Source organism: Rhinolophus ferrumequinum, chromosome 27, assembly GCF_004115265.2.
Source record: "Rhinolophus ferrumequinum isolate MPI-CBG mRhiFer1 chromosome 27, mRhiFer1_v1.p, whole genome shotgun sequence".
NCBI lineage: Eukaryota > Metazoa > Chordata > Mammalia > Chiroptera > Rhinolophidae > Rhinolophus > Rhinolophus ferrumequinum.
This window is the reverse complement of record NC_046310.1, coordinates 24699974-24717695: the sequence shown is the minus strand read 5'-3', so window position 1 is coordinate 24717695 and position 17722 is coordinate 24699974. Positions and strand designations below refer to the sequence as shown.

Here is a 17722-nt window from a genome sequence, read left to right as displayed (position 1 = left end):
CATTTTTGTGCAGTTTTCATGAGGGTGGGGGAGGAAAAGGAAACTGAGCATTGAAAATTGTTCATACGCATCTTGACTGCAATGAAGCACATCTCCTAATACTTGTTAAAATGAACTGCAACGTCTGGGGAACTGGAATTTATATTTGGAAAAAAAGATTCTGAGGCGTGGCTGCTCTGTGATCCAATCTGAACAAACATCCAGCCTCATACAGGAAAAAACAAAGCAAAACCAAACCCTGACTTCATGTCTGTGTTAAAAACTGAAGTACAGCAAGGCAGTGGGGCTGCCGTTTCCCCCGTGGGAGAAACGCTGAAGGCAGGCTCCTGGCACAGAAAACAAGATGAGACTGGTGCCCAGACCAGCCCTGCCTGTTGGGGTGCGATGCCCTCATCTGTCATTAGCCACATCCAGGCATCGCCCGTTGGTTTCTGAATACAAGATTCCAGAACTGGCAGAGGGGATGGGTCAGGGGCTCCCAGACGCCTGTCTGTGGACCAATGCCAGGTCAGTTGCCGGAAAATTGGCTGAGGAGAGTTTGTTAAAAACACCAATTCCTTAGCTATTCTCCCAGGAATTCTGACTCATGAGATGGGGCGTGGGGCCCCCAGACAGTTTTTAACAAGTTCCTCAGGTGTTTCTGGTGTTGATTCATCTCTGAGATCCATGGGGTAGGAAAGTACGTTGGAAAATATACATTACACAAGCATATGCTGCAATTAAACCATTAATCCCAAAGCAGTGCTAGTGGTTGCCCTTTAAAGCCACCCACACACCCCCAGCCCCACGGTCCTGTGAGTACCTTCATCTACGTACACACTTCTCCCAGTGCTGGCTCCCAGGGGCCCAGGCATTCAGGCGGAAGACCTGGGAGTGGGGGGCCGACAGTCCCTACAGAAAGCTGGAGTGCACTGGCCACTGCCCTGAGGCACGCATCAGAGCCTGAGATGGGAAAACTGAATGAGAAAGCAGAGGCAAGGTTTCAAGTCAGAGTAGGCGCCCTGGGGTCAGCGGCCATTCTAAAACTACGAGAGGAAACAGGCAAAGTGTTGGTTAAATCAGAGGACAAAGCACACACAGATATCCAGAGTAAGCACAAAGGGAAGAAAAAGACATCATACACACTCTGCTAGACCCTGATATACAAGATGTAATAGTCACACAACTTCCATTTAAAGAAGAGGGAACTGCAGCTCAGAGATTCCTGAGAGACTCATCTCATGTCCAACAATGTGTTAAGTGCAGAGCAAGAATCCAACAACAGGTCTGCCTGGCTACACCCGAATATATATTAACAGGTATTAGACTCAAAATACATGAAAAGACATCCCATGTTCATGGACTGGAAGACTCAGTATTGTTAACATGTCAGTTCTACCCACAGCGATCTACAGATACAATGCAATCCCTACCAAAATCCCAAAGGCGAGCTTTGCAAAAACAGAAAAACCCGTCCAAAAATTCATATGCAATCTCAAGGGACCTCAAGTAGCCAAAACAATCCTAAAAACAAGAACAAAGCTGGAGGTCTCTCAGATGTGCTGATTCCAAAACCTACTACAGAGCTACAGTAACCAAAACAGTGCAATACTGAGCTAAAGACAGACAAACAGACCAAGAGATGAGAATAGAGAGCCCAGAAATAAACCCTCCTGCCTGTGGTCACATGATCTTCATTCAACAAGGCTGCTGAGACTGTGCAAGACGGAAAGGACGGTCTTCTCAACAGATGGTGCAGGACCAGGGGCATCCACATGCAAAAGAATGAAGTCAGGCCTCACCTCACACCATATCTAAAAAATTAACTTAAAACCGATCAAATGGATCTAAATGGAAGAGCTAAAACTATAAAATTCATAGAAAAAAACTGGACAAAAGTTTCCTGAGACTGGATTTGGCAATGATTTACTGGGTATGACACCAAAAGCACAAGCAACAAAAGCAAAAGCAGGTAAGTTGGACTTCATCAAAATCAAAAACTTTTGTGCATCAAAGGACCCTATCAACAGAGTGACGTGGGAAGGCGACCCACGGGATGGGGAAGTGTTTGCACACCATCTATCTGACAGGAGCTCCGGCAGCAGCAGACAGCGCTCCCGCGGAGCCCAGGGGCCAGCGTGATGCTTGGTCGTCACCAGGAGGTCCTGCTCGCACCACCAGGCAGTTCTGCGGGGTGGGGTCTTTTAGAAGATGCCGTTCTAGTGTTTAAACCCAGCCACGCAATGAATCCTCCCTTTACCACGCTCCCCCAACACCACAGACTCCACAGAACTCAAGCACTTTCCCCTCTCTGTTTGAAAAGTATATGAAAATAAATTAGTTGCGTAGAGTATCTGTTAGGCTTTGACAAATGGAATACATCAGTTGTAACTGGTAGCTTTAAACTCACAATCTAAAACGGCAATTTACACTCATCAATATAATACAGTATGACAGGACAGAATTATTTCCACTGGCAACATCAGGTTTTGATCCTACAGTAATGTATAAGATACAGTTAGTTATGTATCTTAGTGTATAAGATACAATCACCAGACTGTAAGCGGTAAACTCTGGGTCCACTAGTCCAAAGAAAGATAACAGGTTGTTTTATGAATGGCTGAAACACCAAGGCACTAGGTTCCAAGGCTGCCACAGAGAGGACGCTCAAAGCCTGGGAAACAGCTGCAACACGTGTTATTTTAAAGCTGTCATAATTTAAAGTCTCTCTAAACATCTACTGTTTAATCTAATTTTCCCTAGTAAATGTTTGGCTTCAGCTCAAATTGAATCAACATTTCCATCATAAATCTTTATTTTCACATTTTCCTGGTTTGACTGTAAAACATCTTCAGTCTGATAGATGACACAGGGAGAAGCCAGAATTTTAATGCTCTTCATTGTCAAAACAGTTTTACTAGAAAACCCAAGTCACAGTTTCCTGTGAGCCAAATGTCTAGAAGTTAGTCTAAGCAAAATGAAAAACAAAATTCTGTGGATATTCTTCAGTTACCAATTTTCTCCCAGGTTCCTAAAAATAAAACCCAAAACTTCAGCTAGGTTTCTATTATTAGTGTATATGACTAATATTAGTCACCACCTATCTGAAGACATCACCTTTAACTTTGCCTCTTCAACGCGGACATGCGCCACGAAACTGTCCAAATGCTGTTGAAAGCCAATCATTACATTGGCACTAAACACACACCCAGTGGTAAAGGGTTCTGCATCACGTACTCACATTTCTGTTAGCAAGTTACGTTGTGATGTGTGCATTGTAAATGCTGAAAAGCAACCATAATAAAAATTGTATTAGTCATTTTTATCAGGGCTACTGATTTTATACATATCACAACAGAAAAGTGAGGCATACTCCACATAAAGGAGATTTAACATTCAGTCAGTTATAAATGTTGGAATCTCCAGGGACTCTCTCGTTAGGGACATGTTCTGTAGCTGAAGGAGGAGAGAATTCTCTGCCACTCATACCCCAGCATCCGACAGCAGCCAAGACCAAGGTCACATGCAAACGGCTGGGCAGAGCCGCTGCGGACCTGGGGAGGATCCTGGTGGGAAGACCTGGGCCTGCTGTCAGCCCAGCACACCTGAGCTCTGAGGGGGGAGCTGGAAGGGCAGAGGGCAGCGCAGCGTCCCCAGAGCCGCCTCACACCAGCGCCTCAGGTGTGGGGATGGTCTCCATGTACCCAAGGCAGGAAAACAGGGGGAGCCAGCGTGACACCGGGATTCAATGCTCAAGGCCATGTTCTAGTTCTAAGGCACCAGAACAAACAGCCGCCGTGCCTCTTCTGTCCTGTGTGGGAGAAGCCAGTTTCTTCTCGCTCTGCTTCAAACAGTATGTGACGCTAGTCATGACAACTCAGGGACTGAAAATAAAAGTCAAACTAAGAGGAATCAGGTTACAAGATAAACAAGCCATTTAAATGAACTGAAAGATAGCCCATAATACCAATAAAAATTTGTAAGCAGATTGGTGAAAAAGAATTATCAAAAATAAATAAATAAAAGATAAAACCTCCAAGTTCTAAGTCTGTGAGCTCCTTCTTCCCTCATAACTGCAATATTCCTGTGAGTGATTTTACTTTAAAAGAAATCAATACACAGCTCTTCTGCCTGAAACAACTTAAGGCAACTGATAGGAGGAATAGTTCAGGTGACATAGATTGAAAATTAAAAAACAATTTCTCACATGTCCAAATATATTGGAAGTCGAATGGCTTAAGATGTTTATGTTTCAAAAAATGTGATTTGATTTAATTTATCTAATTGTGTATTAGTTTGGTGGTACCAAACAATTTGTAATTATAAAATGTCATTTCTTGGAACAAATTCTATTTTTAATCAATAGAATTAAGAAATATTCATATATACACAAGTCCATAATTAGACCAATAAAACCAATAAAACATCAAAACACTGGAATGACTTAAAAAAAACAAAAGCAGCGATTCATCTTTCTTTACAGATGCTCTTCCATTTACAATAAGTTACCCAGTAAGGAAAATATCGTTAAGTCGAAATGCATTTACGACACCTAACCTACCAAACACCGGAGCTTAGCCCAGCGCCTCAGATGTACTCAGAACATGACATTACTGGGACAGACGCTACCAAGGAGTATCTGAATACACTCAAATCCACAGATCCGAGACAGGAAGCAACAGTGATACTTCAAATTTTGCCTCACTTAAAAGTTCCTAAAACTCTTATTTGATGCCCACCATCCTGGTTTCACAGGAGATTCGGTGGCATGATGGTTAACAAGCACAGTGGAGTCAGTCAGACGTTAGAGTCACAGCACCATTCACTGATGGAGCTTTGTGAGTCTCAGTTTTCCCATCTGTAAGTGGGGACGATGACAGACAGTCAATTCCGCTGTGCAATGAGCTCAACAGCCCTTGTTTCCTGGTGACCTTACTCCTGCCTACCACGTAACATTTCTAACTCTCAGAAAGGTATGTTAAGCTTCTCCGTTACTTATTCACTGAAGTCATCCTGAAATGACAAAACTATTCCGGTGCAACCTTTTCTGTAATGGCCATCATTGAAGTGCTCTGCGACCATCTCCCGGGAACTTCTATACTGCTGCCCGGGACAGAACGCGAGGTTCAAACCCTCACTGACGTCCGTTAATTGTAAATAACAGAAAGTCTCAGAGATTTCAAGGGCAGCGGCACACGGCGCCTCGGTCTCCATCGAGCATTGGCCGATCGCTGGTCAGGCAGGGACGGGGCTTCTGCTGCCACGGGCTCAGCACACCTGTCTTCTGGTGTGCCAGGCGGCAGAGGAGGGCACTGGGACAGACGAGCACGTCCCAACCCTGCCAGCTCTCCCTCCTTCTCCACAGGGCAGAGCGCAGTAACCCTGTCAGGTCACACCTGGACAACACTCTCAGTACAAGACACGAGGTGTCTGATTCTTTCTAAATATCGACATGAGGTCCCTGCTCCGTGAGGCACTGACTCCTTCCCCAGAAAGCCATGGCCGCTTTCCCCCAAAACCTCCTCCCCACTGGTACTCAAACAGCATAACCGAAAATTGGGGATCTAACCTTCCTGGTTTCAGGATATTCAGACAAAGAGTAGCATTCCAGTAAATGGTGTTAGCTTTAAGAGTTTTATTTTCTTCATTTCTACCCTGTATAACCTTGAAATCTCCTATGCTTGTTTTGTTACTACACATACCCCCAAAACGTATATGTACACACACAGCCCCAGGAAGCTCTGAAAAACGACTCCTAGACCTCTGTGGCCGTAAGAAGGTACACGGTGCTGCCTGTGTTTCGCGTGGAGCTCAGACTCCCCTGACTTAAGGACACTCGTGCACCAGAAAGGTGACAGTGGGCGGGCTGACTCCTCAGTAGTGAGAAAAACACAATCTGACCTTGGCATCTAAGTCTGCAGGTGTCTAGAATACCATGGGTTTTTTCCTACTCTTATTACCCACTCAGACAAATATGTCTGGAATACAAGCTTCATTTCCGTAGTTTTCAGTGTCCTGAAACTGTGTTCGGCCCTGCTGCAGGCAGTGGTCCCACAGTTCCCACAGGCAGCCCAGGATGAGACGGCCGTCCGTTAGGTGTCCTGTGACTGGCCAACACGAGGCCATTCAGGGCCATCTCCAGCTTCCGTCAGGTGAGCTACAGCATGAATGTCCCCATAAGTGAGGGCCGAGTTCCTCAGGCTAAGTGCAAGGAAGGGGACCTTGGTTAAGAATCCCATCTGGGAGTCTTTTCTATGGCTCGTGGCGACCAGCTGACTCCTCAAGGCCCAGCGGCTCAAAGGAATGAGTCTTTCCCAGGACACCACGTTTGAGAAATCTCCGGTTTAGGATCCAATCAAAGGTCAGGCCAGAATATTCTAAGCCGCTGAGTGTAACTTCCTCCTCTCTTACAGGGTGAAAGGCCAACAGAAATTACGGGAGTTCCTCAGAGTCACAGGGAGCCTTGGAAGCCACTTATACGAGGAGGGGTGAAGAGCTAGGAGGAGGCTTCCCTTTCTGCATCTTTTAGGAAGAAGCTTCTGTCTCTTCTGTGTCCCCAGAGCAGATCCCAGGATCACATGGTCCCGCCTGAAAGCAGAACCTCAGAATCCAGTGCACAGCGGCTGACTGGCCAGCATGCAGAGGCTCGGGTTTCACCTGCAAAAGTGCAGCTGAAAGGACTGCGCTGGCGCCGTTCTCTCGCTCTGTGGCCCCTCCCAGCCTTCTAGAAGCAGAGCCTGGGGGGCTCCCATCTACCCCAGGGGCCCAGCGCCTGTCAGCCAGGAGCCTGAGGACGGCACTGCATCAGAAGGCCCCCGGGACCTGGCAACCCACACTGGTTGCTGGGAGCTTGACGCTACTGGTTTCTGAATTAACTGATTAAGAATTTATCAAATTCTTGCTCTGAGCAGACTGGAGAGGAGGTCACATGGAAAGTGAGCGGGCGTGACATGCACCCCTGTCCAGGAAGCTGCAGCCCAGCGCCAAGGCCTGCACTATGTCCCATGCGCCGGGCTCTTTTCTCTCCAAGTCACAAAGTCAAATCTAAAGCACCGGTTATGAAAGCTCTGGCCAGGGAATGGCACTTTCCAACTGGGATGAGCATCCCGGGGGCCTGTGCCCACCCCGTGTGCAGCCTCCCCAGGCGCCAGTGCTCCCAACCAGGACAGAAACGCAGTGACTTAGGAAAGGAAATAGGAGGTAGAGGCCAGCCAGGTGTCTCAGAAAGCTTACAGAAGTGTTGTGGGGTGTGGGGGGCAGGGAGCGAAAAGGAAGAAAGAACAGAAAGGAGAGGACCAGGAACTGAGGGGAAAACGGAAATGCCAGAGAAACTGCAGAGCACAAAAGAAGAACTTGGGCACAGGAGCGGGAGGGAGGGCGGGAAGCAGGGGGCAGAGGGACGGGCACCAAGGGCAGGGGTTCTCTTGGTGGCAGACGGCGATCAAAGTTTAAATCTGACACAAATGTTCCAGCAACAGTCATGGCTTTCACCAGGCACCAGGCGTTAACACTCAGAGCAGCCACTGGGGTCGGACATCACACCAACTTCTTAAGAGTTTAGCGCTGGGCTTGCTACTTACTAATAATTTATAGTTTTCAACAATAGCTATAGAGTGCACTAGACAGATTTAACAAAAATGCATTTGAAAATAAGGAAGATGTAAAACCTTAACAATAAGTTCTAAGGGTTTCCCACATTCTAAGGTCCAAGTACCAAAAATGCTTTCTTTAACAAATGAGATGTAATATTGACTTTTTTCCCTCCTTACACGTCAGATTTATTGATACTGAACAAGTCCTACATTATTTTCTTGCCAATATCTGCATCTTTGAGTTAAGATCGTAAGTAACACAATAACTCTTACACAATAAAAGTGTCCAGTTAAATGTAAACTTTGTCCCCCATCAACATCATCTGCTTGTTCGATGTTTTTTATTGATAATTTAACAAAGAGGCTGTGAAAGAAAATCACATTAACCAAGGCAGAAGCCCCGTCTCCAGGACCCTCGCAACAAGCTGTCTCCAGGATCACTCTAAGAAAGGGGGGGTGGGGCATGCACAGGACCCCTGAGCCTACAGATAAACAGAAAGCAAATGGGGCCAGGAAAGACCGGTAGGTCTTCAGCTGGGCCTGAAATCTTTCCCTTTCTATGTATATAATTTAAAAAATACCATCCCAAACTCATAGCAGAAGGCACAAAATATTTTCATTTCTATCACACCACGTCTGATATATAAAAAATGTCCTCTGACTACGTGGCATTTGTAGTTAAGGCTGTAACGATTTAAAGTGTCATTATGATAAGTACACAGCACTGGACTGCTACCACCTATGTGTGTACCCTGGGGAAGTCTCTCTGGGCTCTCCAGCGATTTCCAGACGGCCTGAGGCAGGCACATTTCATTTCATAGTTACTTAATCTGCAATAAAACCATTTCACAGATACTAACATAAAGAGAGATACTGCAGTTAGGCTCTGACTTAATCTGCTGCCTGCAGTCGGGGCTGCAGCCAGGCCATATTTGAAAAGGGGGGCATTTCAGTTGTCAGGAACTATTCCTGTCCACTGGTGCAACGTACGCTGACTCACTGCACCCAAAGTCCACCTTTACAGACACTTTTTTACATATGGCACGGGATTCTTTTGCCATGATGTACGGCACACCCAACCACCATCGTCTGCACCACCAGAACGACTTTCAGAACCTTCAAACCCTGGGCCCTGCCCCTCTGCCCAGGAGAAAACGCACATCCTGGCCCTCACCCACCTCGTGTCTGTGTCCAAGACCCCAGAGACCAAGTTAAAAGAATGCGGCCCCTGCAGTCACCTATTTAACTATCAAATAAAAGGCCACCACCTAACGCAGGGTAACGGTACCAAGTCCTCTTACAGGAAACGAGAAATAAACACCAGAAGGTGCCCAAAATACTCTCATTATGCTCTGATCTCAATCAACGAAGCTCCTAAAACAGACCCCCTTCTCTGAGGCAGAACTCCCAGTTTGTGGGTGTGAAGCCACTACCCTCTGGACAGAGCCCATGGAGACTTTAAAGGGGGTGGTTATCAGGCCTCACACAGGACAGGCCCAGCCACAGGCTGTGTGCTCCTTTGCGTATCTTTCTTCCTGAGAAAAATTAGCCAAGTTAAGCAGATGGTTACAGAAGCAGCAAAGCAGCCAACCACACATTAAAACAGGGTATTTCCATTTGCCAGAGTGCGTGAAACGTACAAGACGCCTGATGGCAACTTTCAAGCTGGATGGTTCTGACCAGACGACTCAGCAATTCATGAAGCATGAACTGTTACAAAGCTCCCTGCCGTGTCACTGAAAAGAGGAACCACGTCTTCCACGTGGACTTAAATTGGGTCCCCAAACAGTGGAATCCAGTTTCTAACTTCTTACACACATTGCTTATTTATTTTTGGCATGTGATTTAAAATTTTAAATTAAAGCAGTTGACTCAAATATGTAACAGGCTCTGTGTAGGAGCCAAATGCCGGAGAAAAACCATGGTTGGCTTTGTTTTTAATTATAAAAGTAATCTCTTTATCTTTAAAAAAATATTGGGAAAGAGAAAATAAGTAACCAGACATAATAGTACCACCCTTACAGATGCTGTGATTTTTGTCTATTTGTTCTGGCCTCTTGTCCTTGAACTGTTCTCCCTACCAAAAAACTGAAAAATCATTAATGGCTTTATTCTGATAAAGCATAAGAACTGTTAAACAAAAATTCGAACTGTCAAAAAAAAAAGGAGAAATTTTCTTAACTATTAAGAGTCATACTTGTGTGTGTATGTGTGTGTGTATATATATATATATGGCACCTTCCAGTTTTCTAATTCACATGTAATTATTTAAATGTTTACAATTCAACAGTAATGGAATTACACCATACTACCTTTTAAATTAATGTATCAATGACTTCTTTCCATGTCAGTAAATAAAGATCTACATTAGTCCTTCTAATAAGTCCTTGTGGCTTCCTTTAAGAGCGAGCTATCACGCAAACACACTAAACAACACTTGAGAATGTACATTATTCCCAGGCTGAGCAGGAGTTTCCTCTTGCTTCCTTCTGGTGTCACTGCTGTAAGCACCATCAGCAACACTGTTGCCACTACACTGAAAACTGTAACTCCATCTGGATACTCAGATCGCAAACACGAAAGAGCCATTTTTATCTTCCAGTAGACCCAGAGCCCTGTTTAAATCTGGAGCCTAACAGAAGCTGGAGTGACTTAGTTACATACAGTGGGTCCGATCGGAAGACTAGGAAAACACATTTTGCATTTCCCAGGATATTGGCAGCCAGCTGAACACAGGTCATAACCCTCCTTTTACATGTAAAGAAGTCCCTTTCACCTCAAAAACATATCTCAGCTCTTGATGAAAGATCTCTCTGCTGCGCTGAGAAGAGAGGGGAAGGAGAACTCCAAAAAGCCCCTGTTATTTGGAGATTGCTGCCCTCTGACTACCGTTTGTCATCTACTTTACGAAAGGGTTTCCATGGCCCGCTTCTCCTTTGTAGGCGTCAATACAGTGTATAAACCTCCCACATCACCTAGTAAAAGAGTGAAAGACTGAACAGGAGACTGTACCCAGCCAGCAGTCACTGACAGCAGCTAGTGATACCCCCAGCCAGACGACACAGCCCTGGGCTCTGAGAGGAGGGGCAGGTGTGGGCAAGACCTGCTGTAACCTACTCTGCGTGGAAAACAGACACAGCCCCGCAGAATTACAGAGCAGTGCACTCACGGAAACAGCGCGTTCCACTCCTTCACTGATGTTTACTCAGTTCTGGAACTATGTAAGGCAGTGGGCATTGCAGAGGACAGAAACTCGGTTCCCAAAACAGTATGTGTTATAGCAAAGAGGTGTGCAAACGGTTAAAAATGTGTGTAGACATCATGAAAGAGACGTGCACACTGCTCATGTAAGCATCCAGAAGAAAAGGGCCAGCTGTCAGAGGCATGATGGTCAGGAAGGTTCTCACAAGGAGGAAAACCTAAGTGGGGCCTAAGGACGAGCAGGAGGCTTGCGGGGTGGGATGCAGGAAGGGGAGGAGAGTGGGGGACTAAACGGAGAGGTGAGAGCACAGAGAAGGGGCGGGGCGTGGAGGGGTGAGAGCACAGAGAAGGGGCGGGGCGTGGAGGGGTGAGAGCACAGGGAAGGGGCGGGGCGTGGAGGGGTGAGAGCACAGGGAGGGGGGCTGGGCGTGGACGGCCAGCACAGAGAACCAGGGTTCCGAGAGAAGCGAATGAGGCTGGAGAAGGGACTTAAAGCAGATGGTTTAGACTCTGTATTTCACGCTAGTGCGGGGCGCGTTTGCAGGCAATGGAGACTGTCAATCAGCAACACAGCCAAATTGGATGCTGCCTAAAATGCTGTCTCCAGCACGTGTCAGTCAGGGTACCGCCAGGGGCCAGGGAAACAGAACCAGTGTGTGTGTGAGTGTGAGTGTGAGTATGAGAGTGTGTGTGTGTGTGTGTATGTGTGTGTGTGTAGGGAGTGGGCCGGGGAGGGGAAGGCAAAGGAGGAGGGGGAGGGCAGGACTTGGTTTACACAAGTAACTAGACACTCTCAGACAAGAGCTGAGGCTGCCATCCAGGCAGAATTTCTTCTTCCTCAGGGAAACCTCAGTTTTGCTCCTAAAACCTTTCAACTGATTGCGTGCAGCCCACCCAGAGCGCCCCCTTTGCTTAGTCAGTGGATTGTAGAGTGAATCACGTCCACAGAATTCCTACTCAGCGGCGCCCGGCCCAGTGCGCTGGAGTGACAAGTGGGTATTATAGCGCCAAGCTGACACAGAAAACTAAGTATCACACGGGGTCTGCACTAGTTATTGAATAGATGAGTGAATGTGTGGCTGAGTGAAAGGCAGGATGAGACAGGAGAGGGCGGAGACAGTAACAATCGGGAGGAGGCAGCAAATTAGGGACTAGGGGTGTACATGTTCCGGGAGAGCCAGGAAAGTGGCGAGGTGGCGAGAAGCCCGCGACTCAAATACCTAGCCCTCAACAGCGATGTTCTGATGAACCGCTATTTATCCTAAAATTACCCGGCTTGAAAATGTGGAGGATACAAAAGTCTAAGTCGTCCTCCAGTCACCGTCCAGTGGTGAAGAGTTAGACAGCAATAAAAGACACAGGAAATGACGGACGTTGTAGCCCACGACTGCTGAGCTCTGGCGTCCTCAGAGGATGTGAGCAGCCGGCCAGACACGGACACGCGGTGGGCAGCTCTCTCCAGCGCCCTGAGAAGCAGGGCAAGAGAAAAGAACGGTCTGGAATCTTCTGTCAGAGAACCACAAAACTTCTAAGGAAACGTGAAAAAGGAGACTCAGATTTCGGGTTAGTCAAGAAAGGTTTTGCGGAGGTGAGAGTTTTTTGTTGTGGTATCAGGTACCAAGATTACCTCACTCTTCTGAAGACTGCAGGTATTCTGCCAAGCCAGAAGCCACCTGGTCTCCTCTAACTAGAAAGGTCAACAAATGCCATTTTCCAAACCAGCTGGCTTTTCATGCAAAGCTGAAGAAGTTCAGAAACATTCACCGAGCACTTCTAAGTGCCGCGTATATACTTCCATCCTAGGACCGGACACAGTCCACCAGCATCCACTCGAACGCATCTCTGGAAGGACGCACGACAAGCTGACAGCACAAGATGGAAGGGAGAGTGCGCGGCAGGGCAGAGAGTGGGCGGATAACGTTTCACGGCTTGTGCTTTTGGACCATGGGAATACATTTCTCTAAATGAATAAAACTTTAAATAAATAAATTAAACCTACTGGTGCCCCAACCCTCTCCCCAAAGGAACCAGATTTTTATATGCAGGACACACAGCTGGAATACATACCACACAGGAGATCAGTGTCACTGGCGAGGTGACCAGGGGATACGGAAACACAGCCCTCACCAGATGAGAGCCCCTTCTGGGCAAGGCGGTCGCTGAGTGACAATCAAGAAATCCCTAGGGACAAATCCTAGGTCTCATTCTAGTCCCATGTGTTGCCAGAACCATCGTTTTCAAAATGCATTCTGAGGACCAGTTTGGTGGGGAGGGTCAGAGCGGAGTGATAAATAGAAACCATGAGCATGAGCCATGCGGGAAGGAGAACCAGTGTCACCCTCATCCAAATCCATGTCACCCAGAGACTTCCTCTGAGGCCCTCGACAGTATTTAGTGAGGCAATTCCTGTGGGTAGGCTGACCCGGTACATATCTCGTTTCCCAATTCCTCAGATATCACGCAGTTTTCTCGGAAACACTAAAGCCCTGGGAGAGACCCTCACCTGCGGAGTGGTGGCCAATTGTGACCAAGGCACAGGCCACTCTGCTCATGCGGCTCGTTTGCCCTGTGTGTGCAAAAGCCGAACCGAATGGCCCAGACTAGGGAGGGGCCTGGCACATGCCCGGGCATCCCAAAATGTGATCCCCCGTCTTCTCAGACACTAACCCTAAGAGTAAGTAGAAAGTCCATTTTCCAGAGAAGTAACTACATGACCACTTGTTCCAGACAAGCTGATCCCCAGAGTGATCACTCGAGCAAAGGAACATAAATGTGAGTGTCACTACAGTGATCGTGCACGTGCTGACGTCACAGGGTCTGACGGACTCTGTTCACCGCAGACTCCAGAGCTGGAGGGCCTCCTTCTGCGGCTGCGCTGCCCTACGAGCAGGGTCAGGGTGAAGGTAAGGTAAGCAAACACAGCTGGAGAGTCAGCCCCTCCCCAGGGAAGACTCGGAGACTACACCCCACCTCATTCACCACCTCCGTGTGCCTCTCACCTCGCATCCCCTTTCCTCAGGTCATAATTCGTGGGAAACCCAGGGCATCTGTATTGTTAACGTTTATCCTCCCACAACATGAAGGCTCAGAGAAGACAAAACATTTGTTTCATAACGCCAAACAATGATCAGCTCAATGAGTCTACTTCATTCATTTATTATTTCCACACACATTTACCACGCACCTCCTGTACGGCAGGTAACACACTCAGCACCGCAGGTGTGCCCTTGGAGACACACACATCAGCCTCCCAGTCTGGTGACAGCACAAGTGCACACAGTCCCCAGGGCCCCAGCTCCCGGCCCAGGAGCAGCAGGGACTCACATGACAAGGGACGGCCTTCCAGACAAGTCCCGGCGGGGAGGTGACGTCCCCAAGGCCAGCAGAGAAGAAAGGGCAGTGACTACAGACAGAAGCAGCAGTCTGTGCAAAGGCCCTACAGGGAGGAAGCCTGGGCCACGCTGGGGCTGGGGAAGAAATCTCGGGGCAGATGAGGCAGGTGGACGAGTGGCCAGACGCATGTGCCACATCAGGGAGCAGGAACGTCTGCAGATTTCACGGGGCGAGCATCAGGCCAGAGCAAAAAGTAATGGCATTTGAAGATGCTTGAACCCCGACCAAAGGGGGTTCTTTGAGAAAGAGATGGGAAACACAAGAAGTTTTCTCTCCCTGGCCAGGATGTACACACCGAAGGTAAACACAGGACCTGGAAGTCGCTGAGCTTGTAATCCAACACCCTTCCCTCCACACAGCTCAAGGCCCCTGCCCCAGACAAGGCTGTCGCCACACCGCCGATCGCCTAACCAGAGGTGACAAGAGCAGCCAGGAAAACCCCAGGCCCGTGCCTCCCATCTCCGGCCTGCCTCACACACATCACAGCCCCGCACCCCCTGTTCCAGCTGACCCAGGACTCCCCTTCTTTCTCCTAGGGGTCCGTGCCAGTCCTTCTGCTCTCACACTGCTGTCCTCTTTAAATGACGTTTCATTCTTCCCAATGTTTGTTTCTAATTATTCCCAAATGGAGAGATTTAGAAGCAAAATCCTCATGGTTCTGGAAAAGATACAGCTTAAAGTCTGACCACATCTGCATATAAGCAGTTAGCAGGGTGTTACTGAGAACAACTGAGGAAGCGGGGTTGGTATGAGAAGTCTGAGAAATAGTTAAACTGTAACTGATGATTACGACAGACATGTATTTGATGAGAGCGTCCATTGTCTGGGAAATTCACTTCAGTGGGACACTTTTTCCCTCCTGATTACACATCAGTGAGGTCCTGCTATGCGCCGAAAATTCTGGGGGCTTAAGGGAAAGGGCTCGAGACACACATACGGGAAGAATGACTAAGCCTTATTTTTTTAACTGAAAATCTGCTCATCGAACATACCTTTCAAGGTTAAACATACAAGAATAAAAGTTCATATTATTTCTCTTCTTGATGATTTTAGTTTTGCTCTCAATGTCCTTTCGTCACGACATCCTGGGGCCCAAGATTATGATAACTAGTGTCGCTCACCGTGAGCCCAGACACTCCCGGTGAAGAGACTGAGCAAACAGTGACGGTGGTCACTGTGGCCCTGTTTCCCTTTGTCATCCCTGCGCAGAAACGGAGGACAGCCGCTGGAAGCCCGGAAAGGCATGACATTCTCCTCTGTCCGTAAGACGGAGCTTAGGAGGTTTCTAACCTGCAGCTCCCGCTCTCACTGTGGATTTTTTTGTTGCACACTTATTAATAAGGCCACCTCATCAGTGCACCAAATGGCATCTTGCTGTATTCAGGCGAGTGCTCATTACTCAGAAGACCATCTGTCTAAGAGCTCAACAGAAGGTTTAATAACCACGATCTAGTGAAGAATATATGGTCACATTATAGCAAGTCAAATGTGTACACTGCTCAGTGTTTTAAACATGAACGTTCTTATCCAGCCATCCCCAAGTCAGACTTCATTCCTATGCCAACTGGGGGGTATTTTCATCTTCTCTATTTTCAAGCCAGTATAGAAATTACAATACCAGGGCAGCTTTACCCTAAGCGGACAGCACTGCCACTCACAAGAGTCCATGCGGCACCTTCTCTGAGACAAGAAATCATGCTGACGGCAGCAGTATTTTCAACCAGAGAGGCGGTTAAACACTATTTCACACATCAAAAAAACACTTGGAAAAACAGCTGATTCTGCCTTTCGGAGCACTAATAATTGCGGCCGTTGTTGCTGCCGCTACGGTGAAAGCCGCTACGGGCCCATTTCCGGGCGTCTGACACCCCCCGTCTTCCTCATGCAGACAGCAGAACCCTGGGTGGGCAACTCTTCACTGGGGAGGGACAGAGCAAGGATGCCAGAGCGGCGTATGGGTTAAAACAGGCAGACACTAAAAACACTTTTCAAAATGGTATTAAAAATAGTCAAGAATAGTCTTTAAAATAGTCAAGAATATTCTTGACTATTTTAAGTTAAAAAAAGAGAACACTGGAAGAGATGTTACTGAATCAATCTCGCCGGTACCTGCCTGCCGTAGCGAGTGTAGCTGAGGAACAACAGAAACAGAAACAGTGGCTTGGGAAAGAGGTGAAGACGATCACAGAGCAAGGGCTTCGGAGAACAATGCCTGAATGAGAACCTCTTCCCTTCACTTATTAGCCGGGTGGCCTTGGACCGACTGCCATCATCTCTGAGCCTGCTTCCTCATCCGTAAAGGGAAATAAATGAGATGACCCAGAACCAATTCTTTCTCCATCCAGAAGACGAGAAGTTTCGATTGGAAACACTCCCTGAGTTCAGGCTTCTTACACACTTAACAGGAAGCCCTGGGAGGAGCGCGGGGTGAGGACACCGCACTGACGCTCCAAGCTGCACAGGGCGGGAAACAACCAAACAGGGTGAGATGCTGGTCTGAAAAGTCAGCACAAGGGAAAGGCCGTGTGCGGGAACAGGTCCCACGCAGCACACACAGCAAGAGCTGAAGGAGGAGAGGTCCCAGCTGGGAGGCTGAGCTGTGAGCAGCCCCGAAGGACGCTGCCACACTGTGAGCAGACGGGAAGGGCACAGCACACCAGGCACTGACCGGGGACAGGGAATCGGGTGCGACTGCAGCAAATGACCCACGTTTAAGTGAACAGGAGAAGCGGAAGCTGGAAAGACTAGTAATTTAGGCTGACGAGTCGAGCGGTAAAAGCCAGGCCAAGGCATTTTAACTTTATCTTGAAAAGACCACGTTTTTAAGTCAGAGAGGGGATTCATTTATATCAAGAGTTTAGCCCCGTTTCTAAAAAAGTGTAAGCCATGATTAAACGTGAGCTTTAATGAACAGCATTAACAGCAACAGTATGCGTCCCTATGCACTGAAACAACATCATGTTTTCCTTGACGCTTTTAGGCACAAAGTCAAAACCATGAGACGAGATTCGCGGCTCTCACTGACGTATGGAGTTGACATGTGACACAGACTCGGAGATCTGTCAGTATTTGCTGAATAAGGAAACACGTATGTGGCGGTTTTCACAGCAAATGGCGAGGCAGGGGAAGAAAACTGGAGAACGGAGAAGGGAAGAGCCAGGACCAATGGAGTGCAGAGATTCCGTCCTCAGCACCCCTCACAGACACACGGTGGTGCCAGGCCTTGTCTGAGGACTAGCTACCTGGGGAAGGGCCGGCCCAGGGCTTAGACAGAGGGGTTGTCCCACAGCCTGCTGGATTGCCACCTTTCCCCTCATTTCAAAAACGAACCTTCTCTGTACTTTGTGAATACTTCCTGTCTCAGTTAGGAGACTGTAAATTCCTAGAGTACAAATACACATTTATATTCATTATGGAGCTGGAGCCATCAATGAGTGACCGGTAAAATTTTTCTAAATAAGAACAGATAAGGCATCAACAGAAGTCAAACTTCTGGTAGCCCGAGTTTCTTTCACTCAAGTCTCCATCACGCTTTACTCACTGGCAGCCCCGTGGTT

General features: G+C 47.7%; 1 protein-coding gene across 5 annotated transcripts in view; it reads right to left on the bottom strand.

Moving 5' to 3' along the window:
* The window catches only part of SIPA1L2 (signal induced proliferation associated 1 like 2), a 200769-nt gene that overhangs the window by 122004 nt on the left and 61043 nt on the right, over positions 1–17722 (bottom strand). The window lies entirely within an intron of this gene.